Source organism: Mytilus trossulus, chromosome 9, assembly GCF_036588685.1.
Source record: "Mytilus trossulus isolate FHL-02 chromosome 9, PNRI_Mtr1.1.1.hap1, whole genome shotgun sequence".
Classification (NCBI taxonomy): Eukaryota; Metazoa; Mollusca; class Bivalvia; order Mytilida; family Mytilidae; genus Mytilus; species Mytilus trossulus.
Genome location: NC_086381.1, coordinates 11,034,757 through 11,053,397, shown reverse-complemented (window position 1 = coordinate 11,053,397; position 18,641 = coordinate 11,034,757).

Here is an 18,641-nt window from a genome sequence, read left to right as displayed (position 1 = left end):
ACTAATTACCGAAATGCATGGTTGGGTAAGGACCTGATTAATTACGAATGTAACACATTGAATAACTATTCAGGCTACGGTTACATAAAGAATAATAGGTAGTTTCGTTTTTGATACTGACTTTATCATGTGGAATATCTAGACGAGCCCGTTGGGGAGATTTAAGATATTCCACATTATATAGTCAGTATCAAAAACGAAACTACCTATTATTCTGTTTATCTGTAATTATGACGTCACACAATGTATTGCATAATATTTTCAGTGATACAGCCAGTACGTTGATACTCGAATATATTAGGCAGTAAGATCAAAGGGAAAACATACGTATTACCGATAAATTGCGTTAATGTTACATGAAAAACAGCAATGTACGATATGTACTAAATAATAAAAGTGTAAGACATTTATTTTTATTTAAAATGACAGTTTCTTCATATGTATCCAGTAAGTGGTTTTTAAAGCATGTTTAAGTCCTACACATTTTTTATGAACGAACTCACGTCCTCCATGGACACATGTATACAGAAATTCCCAGTATTGAAGTTCACAGTTAGCAAACTTTGCTTTTAATGTATATTTTTTTAGAACTGCGTTTGTATAGCTGTGTGAAGTTTGTGTCTTGGTATTGTTTCAGTTTCGTTTCAAACGCATCCCAAGTTTTAAATTTTTCACCCTAAACAAAATTGGTAATAGGAATCTCTTCATCCATTGTTAAAAGTATAATGACAGTAATAAGAGTATGTGTGCAGTTAAATACTAAGTGAAAGAAGTGAAACCATTTAAGGGATAACTGTATTGTTTTTGAATCTTTAATGACATCCATCGGTAACTTTACCACATCGCAAATTTAGTTTACCTGGCGACGCGTAGGTAAAACCATAAATACGTAAAACTATTTACACACCATTTGTTGAAAAATAATATGTATTATGTATCATTATCATGATTATTACCAGTATTATTTAGTACATATGAAAGAATTAAGTAATACAATTATAGATTTAAGTTTGATTAATCTAGCGTACGTACATTGCTGAAATGTTTAATAATCATAATTTTGATAATTATTGTAACTATGAAACTAATGTATTAAATAAGAGTTTTATTGTACAATTAGAAACAATAATGTTTGAAAAATATAAAATAGAATGGAGTAATAGAGTATCTGCGTATGCTCAAGGTAATAAATTAAGAACTTATAAGTTATTAAACATGATTATTGAACTGAACCTTTCTTAAAGTATAAAATGCCACTTAAATTTAGAAGTTCTTTTGCTAAGTTTAGATGTGGAGTTGCTTCCCTTAGAATAGAAACGGGTAGATATGAAAGAAAAGAAATACACGAAAGAACATGTTTTTATTGTAATGATAGTATTGAAGATGAACTACATGTTTTATTGAAATGTCCACTATCTTAAGATCTTAGACATATATTGTTTTATGAAGTTTCAAATTTTAATGTGGATTTTAACATTTTATCAGATAATGAAAAGTTCATTTTTTTATTCAATAAAATAAAGTTTTTGACAGTGTCGCCAGAACCTGCTATAGTATTTTAATCAGAAGGAATGTTTTTTTTATATAATTGATTATGCTGTATTTTAATGATATTCATAAGCAAATATATATTATATATAATATGTACAAAATTTTATTGTTCTTTAATTAATATTGATTATACAGTCTCTCGTAAACCTTTTAAGATTGGCACATACAATGTGAATTTAAAGTTTGTTGTTATACATGTATGTTTTATGTACCTGTATGAATATTTTATTGTGTAAATATATGTAATTGTATGTGGTGAGACTTTAATAAAATATTGAATCTGAATCTTGCTGTTTTTCATGTAACAACAACTCAATGTAACCGTAGCCTCAATAATTATTGTTACATCCGTAATTAATCGGTTCCTTACCCAACTTTCCATTCCCGCAATTAGACTCCAATGTAACAATAATATTTTTATTATTGTTACATTTCGATGTAACCGTAGCCAATGCCAATATTGTTTAAACTAAATATTAATTGTGGAAGTTTTGCTTACTGTTACAGTTAAATGTGTTAAACATATGTTGTACATGTACATAGTCATCGCTATTTATTTCCTTACCATTCAGTCTGTTGTAAAACGCATAAAAGAGTGGTATTTCTGTTTCTTCTATTTTTGAATGGTTGTCAATATGATATCATAAGGATACACCCTTTTTCTAATTTTGAGTTCATAGTGATCACCAAAACACCCCTTTAAAGGCCACAACAATTTGATTTATAGTTTCTTTGGATATAAGGTCAAAAAAATATGGGGCGAGCGAGCGAAATGTTTTTGATTGTATATATTTCTTGAAAATGAGTTTTGGTGAGATGGGCAGAGTTGGCAAAGTATTATCCGTCCGGGAATTCCCGGGTGTTTTCCCGGGCTGGGCAGTACTCCCAAAAATGGGTTATACTAGGCATTACTGGGCAATATGATTTTTTAAGCTTATTTTGACTCAAAATAGTTAAGACTTGGTGTAGTTTCATAGTATTACAACTAAGTATATACTTTTTAGCAGATAACCATTGAGTCATTTCTAGAAGAATAAAAAATTCAATTTCATTCTGTTCTTCATCAATTTTCTATGTAGGCAAAATACAAAATTTGCACATGTCAGGATACTCTATTAATTATCATGATTTCAATAATCCCAACCTTGAAAAAAATGCATTGTTTTCAAGAAAATTGTTATTCTAATTGTTATACATTCATATTGCTAAATAAACATCTTAAGGGGTCATGTCATAACATTTATAGAATTGAAAGGACTAATTATTGTTACATAAACAAATCTTTGTTCTAATCTGAATAATTACTTATTTTAATTAGTGACAGCACATATACCCTATTTAAATGTAATTTTTCTTACATGTAATTGTTAATTCTTAATGTTAGTTGTACTTATTTGAAAAAAAATAATTTTTGCTTTATATTTACAGTTTGACAAATCTAGACAAACAACACAAGTTATAAATATCTTAAATGTACTACATTTGTGTTTGATCACTAAATCCTCTATAAAATTTAGATTTTTTTTTTTATATTACCCAGTATTGCCCAGTTAAACCCGGGTTTTCCTAGTATTTCCCACTGGGCTGGGCAATACTCATAAAACCCGGGTTTTTGCCAACCTTGGAGGTGGGTGCTCTAAAATTGGAGCGAGCAGTATAATTATCCTTTGAATTGTGCAATTTACAAATTTATTTACATGTCTAAACAAGGTAATTTTAAAGAAAAAGAAGGAGAAATATGTTCTTATGCATATACTTTGATGTATCTGGGTTATAGTACAGTCTATGCCATACTCAACTTTCTTTTTCACTTTGGTTTAGTATCATTTTGATTATTTTCGTAAAATTTCGTTTAAATTCACACATGTGTATATATTATGGAGACATAAATGTAGCTGTTGAAGTTTAGCAATAGCAATTTATGTTAGTTACGTGTAGGTAAATAAATTGTAGGGTATACAATTAAAATACGTGTATATATTCCAAATAATGCCCTTGAAAAATATCAAATATCTTTGATATATAGTTGTTTCTATAGTAGTGATTGTTTTTTGGCTGCTAAGCATCTGAATGGAACTAATTACCCATAACATGATCATATAATTTAACAACATCATGAGTAAAATAATCATATATTATAACATGAAATTGGATTGATATCCGTGTACGGTATCTTGGTTAGCTAACTGTTCCTTTCCCTTAGCCTCTCTACACACGAACTACATGTGTGAGAGCTGGTGTTGTTATCTTTACATAGTGTGGGGGAAACTAGCTGTGACAATGCCAATGATGGTACATGGCATTGCTGCCGATATAGAGACAGGCCGGGATCGACTGACACCTAGAATATCAAGAAACTCTCTATTGATATTATAGCGGCTTGATCAGTTTATATACTAAGTTCTGAATGTCCTAGTAACCCTTAACTGACTGTAACAAACAAAAGAATGTGTGGTTTATGAGTTATCGACAAAATGTATAATACACAAATAAAGTTGCTGACGTCGCTTGACCGTTGTCCGAACCTTTAAGATGCTCTTTATAACTTTACTAGACATATATATAATTTGGTAACTGCTGCAGTCTCATTGTCCAGACAATTTCTATAGTTTATAAAAGTGCTTATTTGACATATTTGAAGTATCCTACGCTTGAAAAATGTATAGAACATTTAAACAATAATTTTATGTAAAATAGTTTACAAAGTAGAACTTATATACATTAACTAATAAACCATATGAATTAAAATAAACTACATTTTTCTATTACAATACATATATAATACCATTAGGAATGATTCTTTACAAAATTGAAGTGCATTGAGGATCCAAAATTTCAAAAAGTTGTGCCAAATACGGCTTAGGTAATCTATGTCTGGGATAAGAAAATCCTTAGTTGTTCGATAAATTAAAAGTTTTGTAAACAGGGAATTTATAAAAATGACGTCACCACATTATTGATATTCATGTCAACACCGAAGTGTTGACTACTGGGCTGGTGATACCCTCGCGGACGAAACGTCCACCAGCAGTGGCATCGACCCAGTGGTGTTAATAGTTACCAAAGGTACCAGGATTTGAATTTAGTACTTCAGACGCGCGTTTAGTCTCCAGAAGACTCATAAGTGACGCTCATATCAAAATATTTATAAAACCAAACAAGAACTAATTTGACGAGCATTGAGGATCCAAAATTTTAAAACGTTGTGTCAAATACGGCTAAGGTAATCTATGCTGGGATAAGAAAACCCTTAGTTTTTCGAAAAAATTAAAAGTTTTGTAAACATTAAATTTATAAAAAATGACCACATTATTGATATTCATGTCAACAAAACGTCTACAGATCATAGTGTAACCTTTGCGGATTGGTATACGTCGGTGAAACGAAAGGAAAGCTAAACAAACGTATGTGCGGTCATAGATCAGATATCAATCTCAATGCAACCGACATTCTGTACCAGCATTTTAATCAGCCAGATCATTCCATCGTTTCTATAAAATAATATACCACAAGACTAACAATCCTCAACTTACAACGACTCTCCGTACACAAAAATAAGACTACTGGATTCGACAGTTGGGAAATGCGACACCATATTAAAGTGGCAATGACAAAATTTATGGTATAGATATTCTATCAAGTCCTTTTTGTAGCTCGTCGATGTGATGAATACTAGTATATTCCACTCTTTTCCTCGACGTAGACGCAGTCATGGAAATCGTCATTATACATCCCCTATACTTTGCATTACGTCTGTATTAAAGACTTGCTGCCATTTATACAAAAGCCATTAGGTATTCATTACATTCGCATAAAACTGCATTCTCTGTTTAATTTATGTTTGGAACCCACTGTAACAAACCCTCATGCAAACCAATACAAACTTCTAACTATCATTTCGGATATAACAAGTCACACCAGTTTGCATTGAAAATGTAGGAAAAGAGAAAGGATCTTTTCTTAAACTCTCCTTTGCCAACAGAGGTCTCGATGGCTTCAAACCAATTGCAATTAAAATTACAAACACGTTTTGCAGGATCTCAACATTGACACTTCAAGTCTAAGCCTCCTGATTGCACCTGTCCTCGTTCCCAATTCACATATTATCTGGCTGTCCACGTTATTACCGGAGACCTCAACCTTGTCAAAAACACCTCCTTGCGAAATTTGTTATTTAAAGACCCGAAATATCGTAAGCCTAAATCATCAATTGGAAATACAACTTCAAAATACTGATGGATGCAGTCGAGGATTATAACAGGCAATGGGCTAAACGCGAGAAATACTCTTTCCGAATGGATTAAGGCTGTTAGGTCGTTGCTACAAATCCGAATTCAGACACTAAATGGGACTTTCAATAATCATGCTAAGTCAATCTTTAAAGACTCAAATGTTGCAAAATACTTGTCCTACCCCCATGACATATATTTTGTTGTCCTCGCAGATGAAGCCCCAAACAACATCGTTTTGGTGTGTAAATCTCATTACATAAACTGCTTAATAAATGAATTAGGCATTGACAATTCATTTGGAAACTCAACATTTACCCTGACGACTCATAATTGTCAATGGCATTTGTTAGGAAGTACTAAACTATCCCCACAAAAGTTCCGGTAAATTTTGACGTCGTCATAAAAAAAAAAACTGACGTTAAAATGGAAAAGTAAACAACCGATACCGGAAACACCGGAAGTAACTTGCACGAGAGGCACTATTATGTTTTTTTTGCAGGAGATGCACCTGATATGGGTTATCAGCCCGGGTGGGAAATTATGGCCTGTGTACTTCCGCTCATCACACATATGCAAAAGCTATCATACCAATGCTAAGTATATGATAAAAAACGTTAACGCTTGGAACTATTTTTAAAACAGCTGGCGTTTTGAGGTGTAATTGCTTAATAGACCGTAAACATGACTGATTGTATATTTTTGACAAATTAACTTTATTTCCTCATAATCTGAAATTATTGCAATTTTATATTTCTAATATGTGTCACTGCCCAATCATGTCACTTGTTGCAAAATGCATACCCACTATGATGTAACTCGTGATTGTGATCGTAACTGTGTGCATTCCCATGCATGACTGTTCATACTCTTCATACATAACCAATAACACGATACTTTATTATATAGCAATGAAGCCCAAATGCTGCGTGTGTAATATACACACAACTTAAAATGAGGCAATTGCATACAAGTTTCAAAACAACACAAACAATATTCTAAACCTTTTTTGAATATAGTATTATGTGTAACAAATGCTGCAGTTAACAGCAGTTTTGTCACAAATTCACGAACTGTCAGTCTGTGTACATGTAGATACGGTAGTAATGACATTTATACCACCGTCCTTGCACCGGTCTAAAAGTCATCAGAAAATAAAACAACACCACAGAACAAATCAACTACACTACAAATCGTGATTGTAGGTAAAGCATCAAGAAGCTTTTGCATCTGTATCACAACGAAGGGGTGGTTTGTTAAAATGCCATAAAAGGCTATATAACATGTTTTAGTACACAAGGTGTTCTATGACCAACTGATGTAGGATGTTCACCGATTAAACTAAACTATTATATTATTTTATCTTATCTTATAGACGATTAAACATTAAAAGACACATACAGATATTTATATATTCAAAATGAGAAAAACAGCATCCAATTTGAATTTGTTCGATATTATTTAGCTTGTTGACAAGTTACGTGATAGGTACCTTATGCGCATAAAGGGGTTTAACAATTAAACAAATGCAATACTAGTATGAAAAAGTCAATAGTATTGGCCTTGTTTTGGTAGGAATACCTGTTCAAGGTATAAAAATAAATAATGTGACGTATGATCATGTACTATAATTAGCATCTTTAAAATACCCTAAATTATCATGATACTGAAAAATCTTGAACCGTGGCTCTTATAGAAAATACTGAAAAAAATGAGAGAAGATGTGTTAGAAATAAAAATGTCTTCGTAAAATTCAATAAAATCACATTTGCATGTAGTGGTGGCGAACCTTTTCTTTAATATTTGTGAAAATATTGTAAAATCGTAATGCTTGCTTTCACTTTTGTATATTCGAATTTTCAAATCTTGCAACCCTTTGGAATTTTGAAAATGGCCGCTAGATTTTGAACTGACATGATTTTTATCGTAACCGTTTCAAGCCATGAATATGATCATATTACATCCCTCCTGTACACAATTCATCAAAATCCATTCAGTAGTTTTTATTTTTTCTTCGTTTATATTTGGATGGTTAGATATTGTTGTTACGCCTTACATTATTGCTTAAATAAGTTATAATATATACATTACATTAAATTGATTAAAATAAGATTTTATTCAATTTCGATTCAAATGATGAATTAAGACAACCAATTATTTCATAATACGCAGAATTGATTTGTTTTTGTCATAGTATAATTATGCATCATTTAATGGTCAAATAAAACATAGACCGAATACCGTGCGTAACGTCATAGTGATTAGCAGACCGTTTCTGTATCAGATACGACCCCTTCATTTTACATGTAAACTGTATGTGTCATTACCTCACAACAGAAATAGGCATAGCGAAAGAGTTGTGATATATAAACACGGTGTAAAAGGAACATCACTACGGAAGCCGATAAGGGCCATTCAAAAAAAAAATCTGTCGTAATTACGACATAGCATGTCGTAGTTTTGACATAACATGTCGTTATTACGACAAAACATGTCGTTAAAACGCCATCACTATGTCGTAATTTCGACATATCATGTCGTAATAACGACATCGCTTTTTGTAAAAAGAATATGTATTATGATTGGCAAGAGACTAAATGACACAAAAATGAACAACTATAAGTCAGCATAATGCCCATAATAATTAGAAAAGCCCCCGTATAGTCAGCTAAAAAGAGGGAGGACAGATACCAGAAGCCTCAAGGAGAGTCCCCGAAATGCTGTGTGGCAGACAGTGTTATTATTTAATCATTAGCTCCCTTGGTAAAACTCGAAATTTCATATTTAATGTATTCTATTGTTAAATGATAAACATGACGCTTAATAATTAGTATATATTTGTTAATTGCATCGCTTTTCTATTTAAATTCATTGGTTAAAGATTTCTATTTATATTGTAAAGTTTAATATTTACATCGTCGCAAAATATTTGGTTACCTTCTTTGGATAACTTCAGTGAGAAAATTATATATTTTATAGATTCCACATAATGTTAAATGAATATTAACATTTTTTGGGCAATATCTATAAGAACTGTACAGTTTAACATGGTTGTATTAATTTCTACTTGTTAAATAATGTTCTGTGGACATATAAACCCTTAGTTAAATTTAATTAGCATTGTATATTCCCTGGCACACATGTTGTCGAGATACACCCCTTCAATTACTTGGGCCTTAGCTTGAGAATCATATACCAAGTCATCTTCAGATATATACATTTTAAAATATAATGATCTACTCTTGGATCGTTCGCGAAAACGGCAAATATAATTCCGAGTTTTTATTAATTGGATGAAACGGGTTTCGTCGCCGCTGTTTGGGATTCGTCTTTCAATTACAGCCATTTCATGCACAAGTTTATATTGACAAAAAGTTCCGGCTTCGCTAGTACAGGAATTATTTTCATCACGACAGTTATAACATGAATAGCAGGACAAATCGTGAAGTAAAACATTCCGTGAACTGGTATTAAGTCTTTTAATATTGGTGATTGCACCTTTAAGTTACTGAAGTGACGACTTTAAATGATCTATTTCGGAGTACTTCCGTAACATAAATTTCAATTCGCATTTTACATTTAGAGGACTGTCTTGGTGTCTCCAATTTGTCTTTGCAAAAATTGGACGAAGTTCATGTAATGGGATTTTTTCCCCATTTCCAACATGTCCAAATTCTTTTAAATGACTCGTTAAAAGCTATATACGATTAATAAAAATTTAACCTGTGTTCCCGGGCGGAGTCTATAGCAACATGCACTATTCTTTTTTTTCGGCAGCAGTCATCAACCTCTTTTTCCAATTTCATAACACGATTTGTTTTAATTATCATGAACATATGATTGAAACTAGCGTCTTTAGAATTTTAGACGTTTTCAGACGTTTGGACAATTTGGCTACCGTTTTGTAATGTATGGAAGCATTTTATTACTTTAAGACCCAAATATGTAGTTAATAAGAAAATAATCGTGGCATTTTTTAATCTTCGTGTATCTAACTTTTGTTTTGATCAATTAAAAAAAAAAAAACGCATTAACTGCTTTGAAAATGAAATATCAACTTGGACAAAATGGCTACCGTTTGAAAAGCGACTGTGTAAAGAAGATTTTATTGAATCAGCAAAGGAGTAAGGGCAATAAGGCCCTTATTTGGCCCAAAAAATACTGCAAATTTAAAAGTTATCATACATGTTTTTAAATTACTGAAAACTTGACTAAGGTATAAGGTGCTTAGAAAAACAAAACAAATTTGACATCAAACAAGTAACCATGGCAACGAATCATGACCTAATTTGCATATTTTGTTTAATTTCGTGATTTTCCTTGTTTTTTCATCAAATTTTAAGTATATTTTAGATTGAAAAAGTATGTGCGCACCCAAGAAACAACTTTATATTTGGTGAGATCATGCCAATAGTTATAATAAAGCTTCTGTTAAATTATTTTGTTGTTTCTCGGGTGCGCAGGATGTTTCCTCGACGGAAATAATGATAGAAAACTGCATTAATTCTGTATTTTTCATCGTTTTTGTGAAACCAATACATATTATGACGTAATTGTGACGTCATCAGATAAAAATCTATCTCTTTTTAATTTATATTTTTTTACCCTATGCATTTCTAAACATTATGTGCCAATTTGAAATGGTTATCAAACATTTTATTTTCTTGGGCCAAAACTAGGCATTAATGCCCCTACTCACATCAGGCAAACATTTGTACTTTTGGAAGATATTATTATAATTGTCTCTACTCTTTTTATTCATTTTCTGCTATATCTACTTTCAGTCGTTGAGTTAACGAAAAACGTCGGACAGTTTTTATTCCAGCTCAATGTGCAGGTCAAATAAAATTTCGTAAAATAACGCCTTTAACGCCACAAAGAATCGACGCATGTCGTTGTTCCTGCCAAGAAGAAGATCAGAGAATAAGAAATAGGATCACTATATATATATACATAATAGTTAAAACAGTTTTTCATAAATGTAACGTTGGACATCCGTTTTTCACATAGCTTTCTTATTTTAATCCTCAAATATAGTAGATATTACTAAGGATATGACCAAGAGCTGTAAAAACATAATTCAAAACATATATTGAATTTGTTTAAATATTGGTTCGTGTTTTCTAACATTTTTATTTTGTTTTGCTGACGAAATTGTGAACATTCTGTTTTAAATCATAGGGGTTGTAGGAACATCGTGGCCAACGTTTGAAAGTAGAAATAGAGCAAACAATACTTCAATTTACCCTTTGGCTTGCCTTGGTAGGTTCAAGTTCACAAGTTCAGTTCTCTAATAATTTCACATATCATTCTTCCAATATATCTAAATTATTTCTATCATAACTTGCAACAAATATCTATTGCGGTATGACCTTGACTGGCTATACAGCCCTTACACGATTTTTATAAATGTTAGGATATATAAGTTTCTCACTGAAGGTATCCAAAGAAGGTAACAGAAAATTTCGCAACGATGCAAATATCAAACTTTACAATATAAATAGAAATCTTTGACTTATGAATTCAAATAGCAAAAGCTATGCAATTAACAAATATTTACTTATTAAGCTTCATGTAAATTATTTAACAATAAAATACATTAAATATGACACTTGGAGTTTTACCAAGGGAGCTAATAATCAAATTAATAATAACACTGTCTACCACACAAAATTTCGGGGACTCTGAGTCTCCCTCTGGTATCTTTCCTCCCTCTTTTATAGCTGACTATGCGGGGCTTTTCTAATTATTGGGGGCATTATAATGACCTGTAGTTGTTAATTTCTGTGTCATTTAGTCTCTTGCCAATCATAATTAGTGTTGTCAAATCGTACACTTTTGCCTAACCGGTTACTCGGATAATCGTTCGACCGATTAACCGGTTAACCGGTAGTTTGAGTTTGTGCTGGAAAGCCTTATCAATAGTACCCTACACATGTGATATGAGTGTCAATTTGACAACCTTTCATCCAAGTCATAAATTTACGCTTTTATAATTGAAGTTTGTCCTCTTTGTTATAAGGCTTGTGTGTGAGGATTCCTGTCGAAGTTTGACTTTTAATAATCAACTACACCGTATCAACTATAGCGTTTGTACCAACTTCAGATTGAAAATAGAAAAACCTTCTTGATCTCGTAGAATTGAATATGTCTGAAACTGATTATTCTTTTCTTTTCACTTGTTGACTCCGAAAATAATGTGGAGTGTATCAATTAAAATGATTAATTATAAAAAAGAAGATGATTGCCAATGAGACAATTCTCCACAAAGAGATTGAAATGACACAGAACGGATGTTGTACATTCAGGTGTAGGTTTACACACTATTAGATCAGTAGCGAAGTAATGAAGTAAATCGTAAAATTTAATCGCATTACTGATTTAGAGTTACTGTTAAAAAAACAAATATACGAATTATGTTTCTTTAAGATCCTGACCCGAGCTGAGAGACAAGTTCTAATTAATTAATTAATTTTATTTTTATGACAAGACAAGACAAGACAATATTTTATTTGAGTCTCACCTCTTCTAAAACATTTACATAATATTACAATTTACATATTACAATATAAAACAAGAGCCACTCTAAAAAGAGTTATGAGAGACTATAAAAAATGGTATATACATTTACATATATATATACATACATAAAACATAAAACAAATTAAAAGTATACAAATGTTAAGAATAACATAAAACAGTTTAAAAGTAAACAAATGTTAAGAATATAATAAACATTTTCTTTTCAGTAAAATATCATAGCAGATTTTGGCAGTGTAAAAATAAACATTTTCATCACTAAATAAAAATACAAATTTATCATCATCTGACATACTATTAAAATCATGACAAAAAGAATTAGCATGACTAAACAACACAGCACGAAAATCTGCATATAGTGGACATTTCAAAATTACATGTTTCTCATCTTCTATGGTTTCATTACAACTAAATAAAGGCAACAGTAGTATACCGCTGTTCAAAACTCATAAATCCATGGACAAAAAACAAAATCGGGGTAACAAACTAAAACCGAGGGAAACGCATTAAATATAAGAGGAGAACAACGACACAACACCGAAACGCAACAGCACACAGAAACGGACCAAGCAACAGACAAAACACCACGAGAATAACAAATATAACATCAAAACCAAATATATGAATTTGGGATAGACAAGTACCGTGCCACGTCTTATCTCAAAAATAAGAGAAAACACAAACGACTCAACGTTAACATGCAACACACACACAGAAACGAACAATATTATAACAATGGCCATCTTCCTGACTTGGTACAGGACACTTTTAAAGGGGAATAAAAGTGGTGGGTTGAACCTGGTTTTATGGCATGCCAAACCTCGCACTTTAATGGCACAGTTAAATATAACATTGAAATGAAAACAAAATATTACAGGACTACAATACAAATAAAAAGGAGAACATATAAGACAAAGAAAAGCATAATTAATAGATAACAAAAAGCATCAGGTTTAAAATTCAATACGCCAAAAACGCGTCTAGTCCACACGAGACTCACCAGTGACGCCCAGATATAAAAGATCGAAAGTGAAAAAAATACAAGATTGTATAGCACTGAAGATCAAAAGTTGAAAAGGTTTTGCCAAATACGGCATTGTTTGTATGCCCAGGATAAGAACATTCATATTATATAGAACAATTCACGCTATTGCAAACAGTAAATTTTAACAAATGAATATGAAAGAAATATACATTACGAAACTGAAGTATTAACTAATTACAGAAAACTAAACCCGAATACATAACGCCCAGATATACAAGATCGAAAGTGAAAAAAGTACAAAGTTGTACAGCACTGAAGATCAAAAGTTGAAAAGGTTTTGCCAAATACGGCATTGTTTTTATGCCCGGGATAAGAACACTATTTTATATAGAACGATTCATGCTATTGCAAACAGTAAATTTTAACAAATGAATGTGAATATCTTTCATATTCATAATGAAACTGAAGTATTAACTTATTACAGAAAACTTAACCCGAATACATGATGCCAAGTTCAATACAGCATAGACACACCAGAATCAGTCCAGGTGTCAACGCAATTAAAAAAATGACGTCACGTACGATGGCGAAAAGGCAAACGTTATGCTACATTTGAATTTATGAAATTTAGAAACAGCATGACGTCACACATGAATCCTGGCAATTTTCATAACTATGAAAAACTATAATTTAAAAGTGATCTAGAATTAGGATTGTTTTAAGATTATATTAGAACTAAATACTGATAATTCATTAAAACAAAATGCATATTGCAATACTTATTAATGGCAATTAACTGTAATATATATATGTCCAGTTTTTTTATGAATCCAACTTCAAACGTAATTAATCGTACAAAATTAAATATAATTAATAAAGGCGGTGATTAATTTTTCTATCCGTAACACCTAATAATAAAAAGACGTCAACACATTTGACAAAATGAGAAGATGAGAATTACAAATATAACATTAAACATATAAACTAAATACATGGATTTGGGATAAACAAGTACAGAAACACGTCTTATAGTAATACGAATTCACATTCAGCAAAACAGTCACAATCGGGAATAAGTCACGTTTAGTAATTAAAAGATAAGACGACATAATGACAAACCACAATCTACCATGTGGTAAAAATGTCCTTAGCTAGTTTGGTTAAAGAGACATCATATGTATCCACCAATTCGTGATGGTGTCCATAAAATTTACGGAGTGTCAATTTTAATCTGTCCTCCTCATAACTTTGTTGGAGCAGTTTCTGCGTAAGGAGCACACTCCTGTATATGAAGTCCGTATAGTGTGAACAAGCACGTGAATAACGTATCAATTGTGATATGTAAACACCATACGAAGGGGCAGAGGGTATGTTACTGCTAAGAAATGGGAAATTGATAATTGGGAAGTTGAAATCGTCCCGTTTATCATAGATTTTCGTGTGAAGTCGTCCATCTACGTCAATATTTAGGAAAAGATCAAGGTATGAAGCAGTCCTTCTAGTATAAGTAGTATCCTTAATTTCAAGTTCACTAGGATATATGAGATGTAAGTATTGGCTGAAGTATGGGTTGTTCAATGATAAAACATCATCAATATATCGGAAAGTAAAATTAAAGAATTTCGCAAGGTGCTTTTTCTTTTTGTCTTTTAGAAGGTTCTGAATAAATTCTGCTTCATACGAATACAAAAACAAATCAGCCAGCAGGGGTGCACAATTAGTACCCATTTGAATACCGACTGTCTGTTGAAATATAAATCCTCCAAACTCAACAAATATATTGTCGATCAAAAAGTCCAGCATTTTAATAATATCATCTTCAGTATATTTTCTGGAAGATTCAGTGTGATTCTTTACAAAATATGAATTATTGTATCCCAAAACAAGAAATTTATATCTACGATTCCCATTTTTATAGAAAAAGCTCTGTTTTATGAGATGGTGAAGTCGATCTTTCAACTGAGCATGGGGAATAGTAGTGTATAGCGTAGAAAAATCAAAAGTTTTTATGTTGCTGCAAAATTGCAAAGATTGTGATCGAAGGTTAAGCAGTAGATCTTTCGAATTTTTGAGAATCCACATCTGGTTAACACCACTGGTAGAATATATCTCCTCACAATATTTGTGCAGCCCATCTTTAACTGTAGAAAGAATAGTAGTCAACACTTTAGAAAGATGTTTAGTAACATATTCGTTCATTAATAGATATACAAATGTAATTTTCTACCTTAAATTCTGTTTTAAGGTGGTATGGGAGTCTAAAATAAAAATGATAGAATTTGTTCATACTTTGTCAAAATGTAGTATCTATTGATACATGTTCAAAAATATTATGAAAATGATAGGTCACCGCGCATTTTCTCAAGCTACAGGTTGTGACAAAATGACAAATTTTGTATGGACTATACAGGAAAAAACAACATTTTGTGAATAGAAACTAAACAAAATGATAGAATTGTAAAATAAATTAGGAAAAGATTGCTTTCAGACAATGCTTTGAGAATATCAAAAGAAAAGATAGGGTCACCGTACGTTTTTTCCGACTAAAAGACAAAATAGGAAAATTTCATGTAGAGTCCTTCAGAATATGCACTGTTTTAGAATTACCTCCCCTTAAATTACCTTTTGAAAATATTCAAAAACAACCGGAAATAATCTACACTTGTAAAAATATTAATATTTCTAAGTTATATTCTTATAAATTGGTTCTTTTAAATGAAAATTCACATTAAATATCTGCATTCCTGCATGAAATTTTGCTAACTTGATAGAAAATGTGGACCTTAGATTCTCTGTTTTTTACAATCCAAGATGGCGAAAGACACCCATACCACCTTAAATAATTTATAAGTACGAAGTTTGGCATATTCATTCGAAACCAACTTATTATGCCATTCAGTTTTATATAAATCAATAGATAAGCATTCTATATCCTTAATTACATTTTTAGTTAACAATATATCACAGTTACAATATGGTTCAAGATTATACTCTTTAAACTTAGTCATCACTCTGAAGCACCAGTTTTTAATTGGCTTATTTCCATACTTATATGACCATATAAATACTCTTTTGTTCAATCTATCATTGTCCATTTTACAAAATCTGGACCATAATCTAAAAACAGCTGTCCATTGCTTTACATTGCATGGAATCCAGCCCATATCACCATACAGAGATAAGTTTGGTGTATACTTTCTTACACCCATACAAAATCTCATCGCTCTGTTTTTAACAGCATTTATGCAAGAGAATTCTCTTGTTCCCCATATTGAAGCACCATAATCGATGACTGACCATACAAGTGTGTCAAAAAGCTTTGTATAAGTAGAGTAACAAAAACCACCATTTGATTTACATTTTGCGATCAATAACCCAAGAGCTCTACTTGCCGACTTGGCAATAGCTTTTGCCATTAAATCATAATTTAAAAATTCTGTAAGATGTAAACCAAGTGTATAGGATTAACAGTAGCAATCAATTTACTGGACAATTGATCTGTCAAATTAATTACCAAGACGACAATTATTAAATAAAACCTAACTATTTAATGATTTCAATACAATTTTATTTAAAATCTGTCAAATTGAAAAATGTCCGGTTAACCGGTTAACGATTTTGGTATTCGGTATTCGGTCGTTCGACCGATTAACCGGTTAACCGGTTAATCGTTGACAACACTAATCATAATACATACTCTTTTATATAGTGATGTCTTTATTACGACATGATATGTCGAAATTACGACATAGTGATGTCGTTATTACGACATGATATGTCGAAATTACGACATAGCGATGTCGTTATAACGACATGTTATGTCGAAACTACGACATAGCGATGTCGTAATCACGACTTAATATGTCGAAATTACGACATAGCGATGTCGTAATACCGACATGTTATATCGAAATTACGTAATTACGACATATTTTTTTTTGAATGGCCCTTATCGGCTTCCGTAGTACACATCACTATCCTAAAAGGGAAAAATAACTTGAATATAAAACCAGGAGGAAGAAAACCTTAGATGAACTATAGAAATATTTTAATGACAGTTTATTGCGCTTTGTTAGAGGCAGATACATTTTGTGATTTTTTATTTGGAGTATGTATTTCTTAAACTTTGTAAGGGACATTAAATAGTTAAGGTTTATGACCCCTTCTGTAGCCATTTTTGTACGAACTTTTAAAACTTTAGTTGTTTCTAAACTACATGTATAAAGAATAATTGAGATAGGTCATTTTGTACATTTTTTGTTTACAAAAAGTTCTAACCACTTTGTTAATTCCAAAATACCTCGTGGTGAGCCACTAAAGTCGAGCGCACCATGAAAGGTGTACTTGATTTGGTCAATATTTAGGTCTTTCAACCTTTCAGGTGAAAAACCTATTGTATTTGTTCTGATTATTATTATTATTATTATTATTTTATTTTTTTTTTCTTCCGCCTAAATTTTTTACTTGCATAGTATTGATGTTTCAAAAGATGTCGCTTACATATTTGGAATATGATGTCGTATAGTTTATACGCTTTTAAAAATTTACAACTGCGTAACAAAATACTTTACGTTGTAAGAGTTATCCCCCCAAACACTGGTCAAATTCTAAATTTTGATTTTGGCTTATTTTCACTTATTTTCATTAACTTTATAAGATTTCAACAATTTGTTTTACTAAATTGTTAGTTGCGACATGTCGTAACTTATGAATTTTGATTGGAAGGGTGCGTAGACAATAAATGGGAGTTTTAGCCCCTCATATATTTAGAATTATGCGTAAAGTGATATTACTCATGAACCATACATAATACAGACCTAACGTCTTTTGATTTGGGATCCTTGGTTTATGACCTTGAAATTGAGGTCAAGCTCATAGGTTAATTGGACTTCTAGATTTTGACCTTTGCTCGAAATTCATATTTTTATATCACAAAGCCATAGCAACTGACATTTTCAACTGAATCTTAATATTTTCATATCAAAATAGATCCTTATTGGTTGAAAGACCTTCAATTGTTCTTTGAACAATTGGTTTTTAATTTTATTTGTTTTCGCCTTCCGGGAAAACATTTTTTTCTTTCATATAGTGGCAACAGAGAAGTATCAGTGAAAGTTAAAATTAAGAAAAGCATAAACCCCAAATGCAGACCCCTACAACATAATAATAGTGTAAGTGATGATGACATGGATAAGATAAGATAAGATAATTTTTATTTAACCAATCATGGTGCCCAAAATTTGAGCTATACAATCAAATGAATGAATTACAAAATAAAGCACAGAAAATGATTAGAATGATTAAAGTACATTAAGACAACAAAAAACAAAAACAAC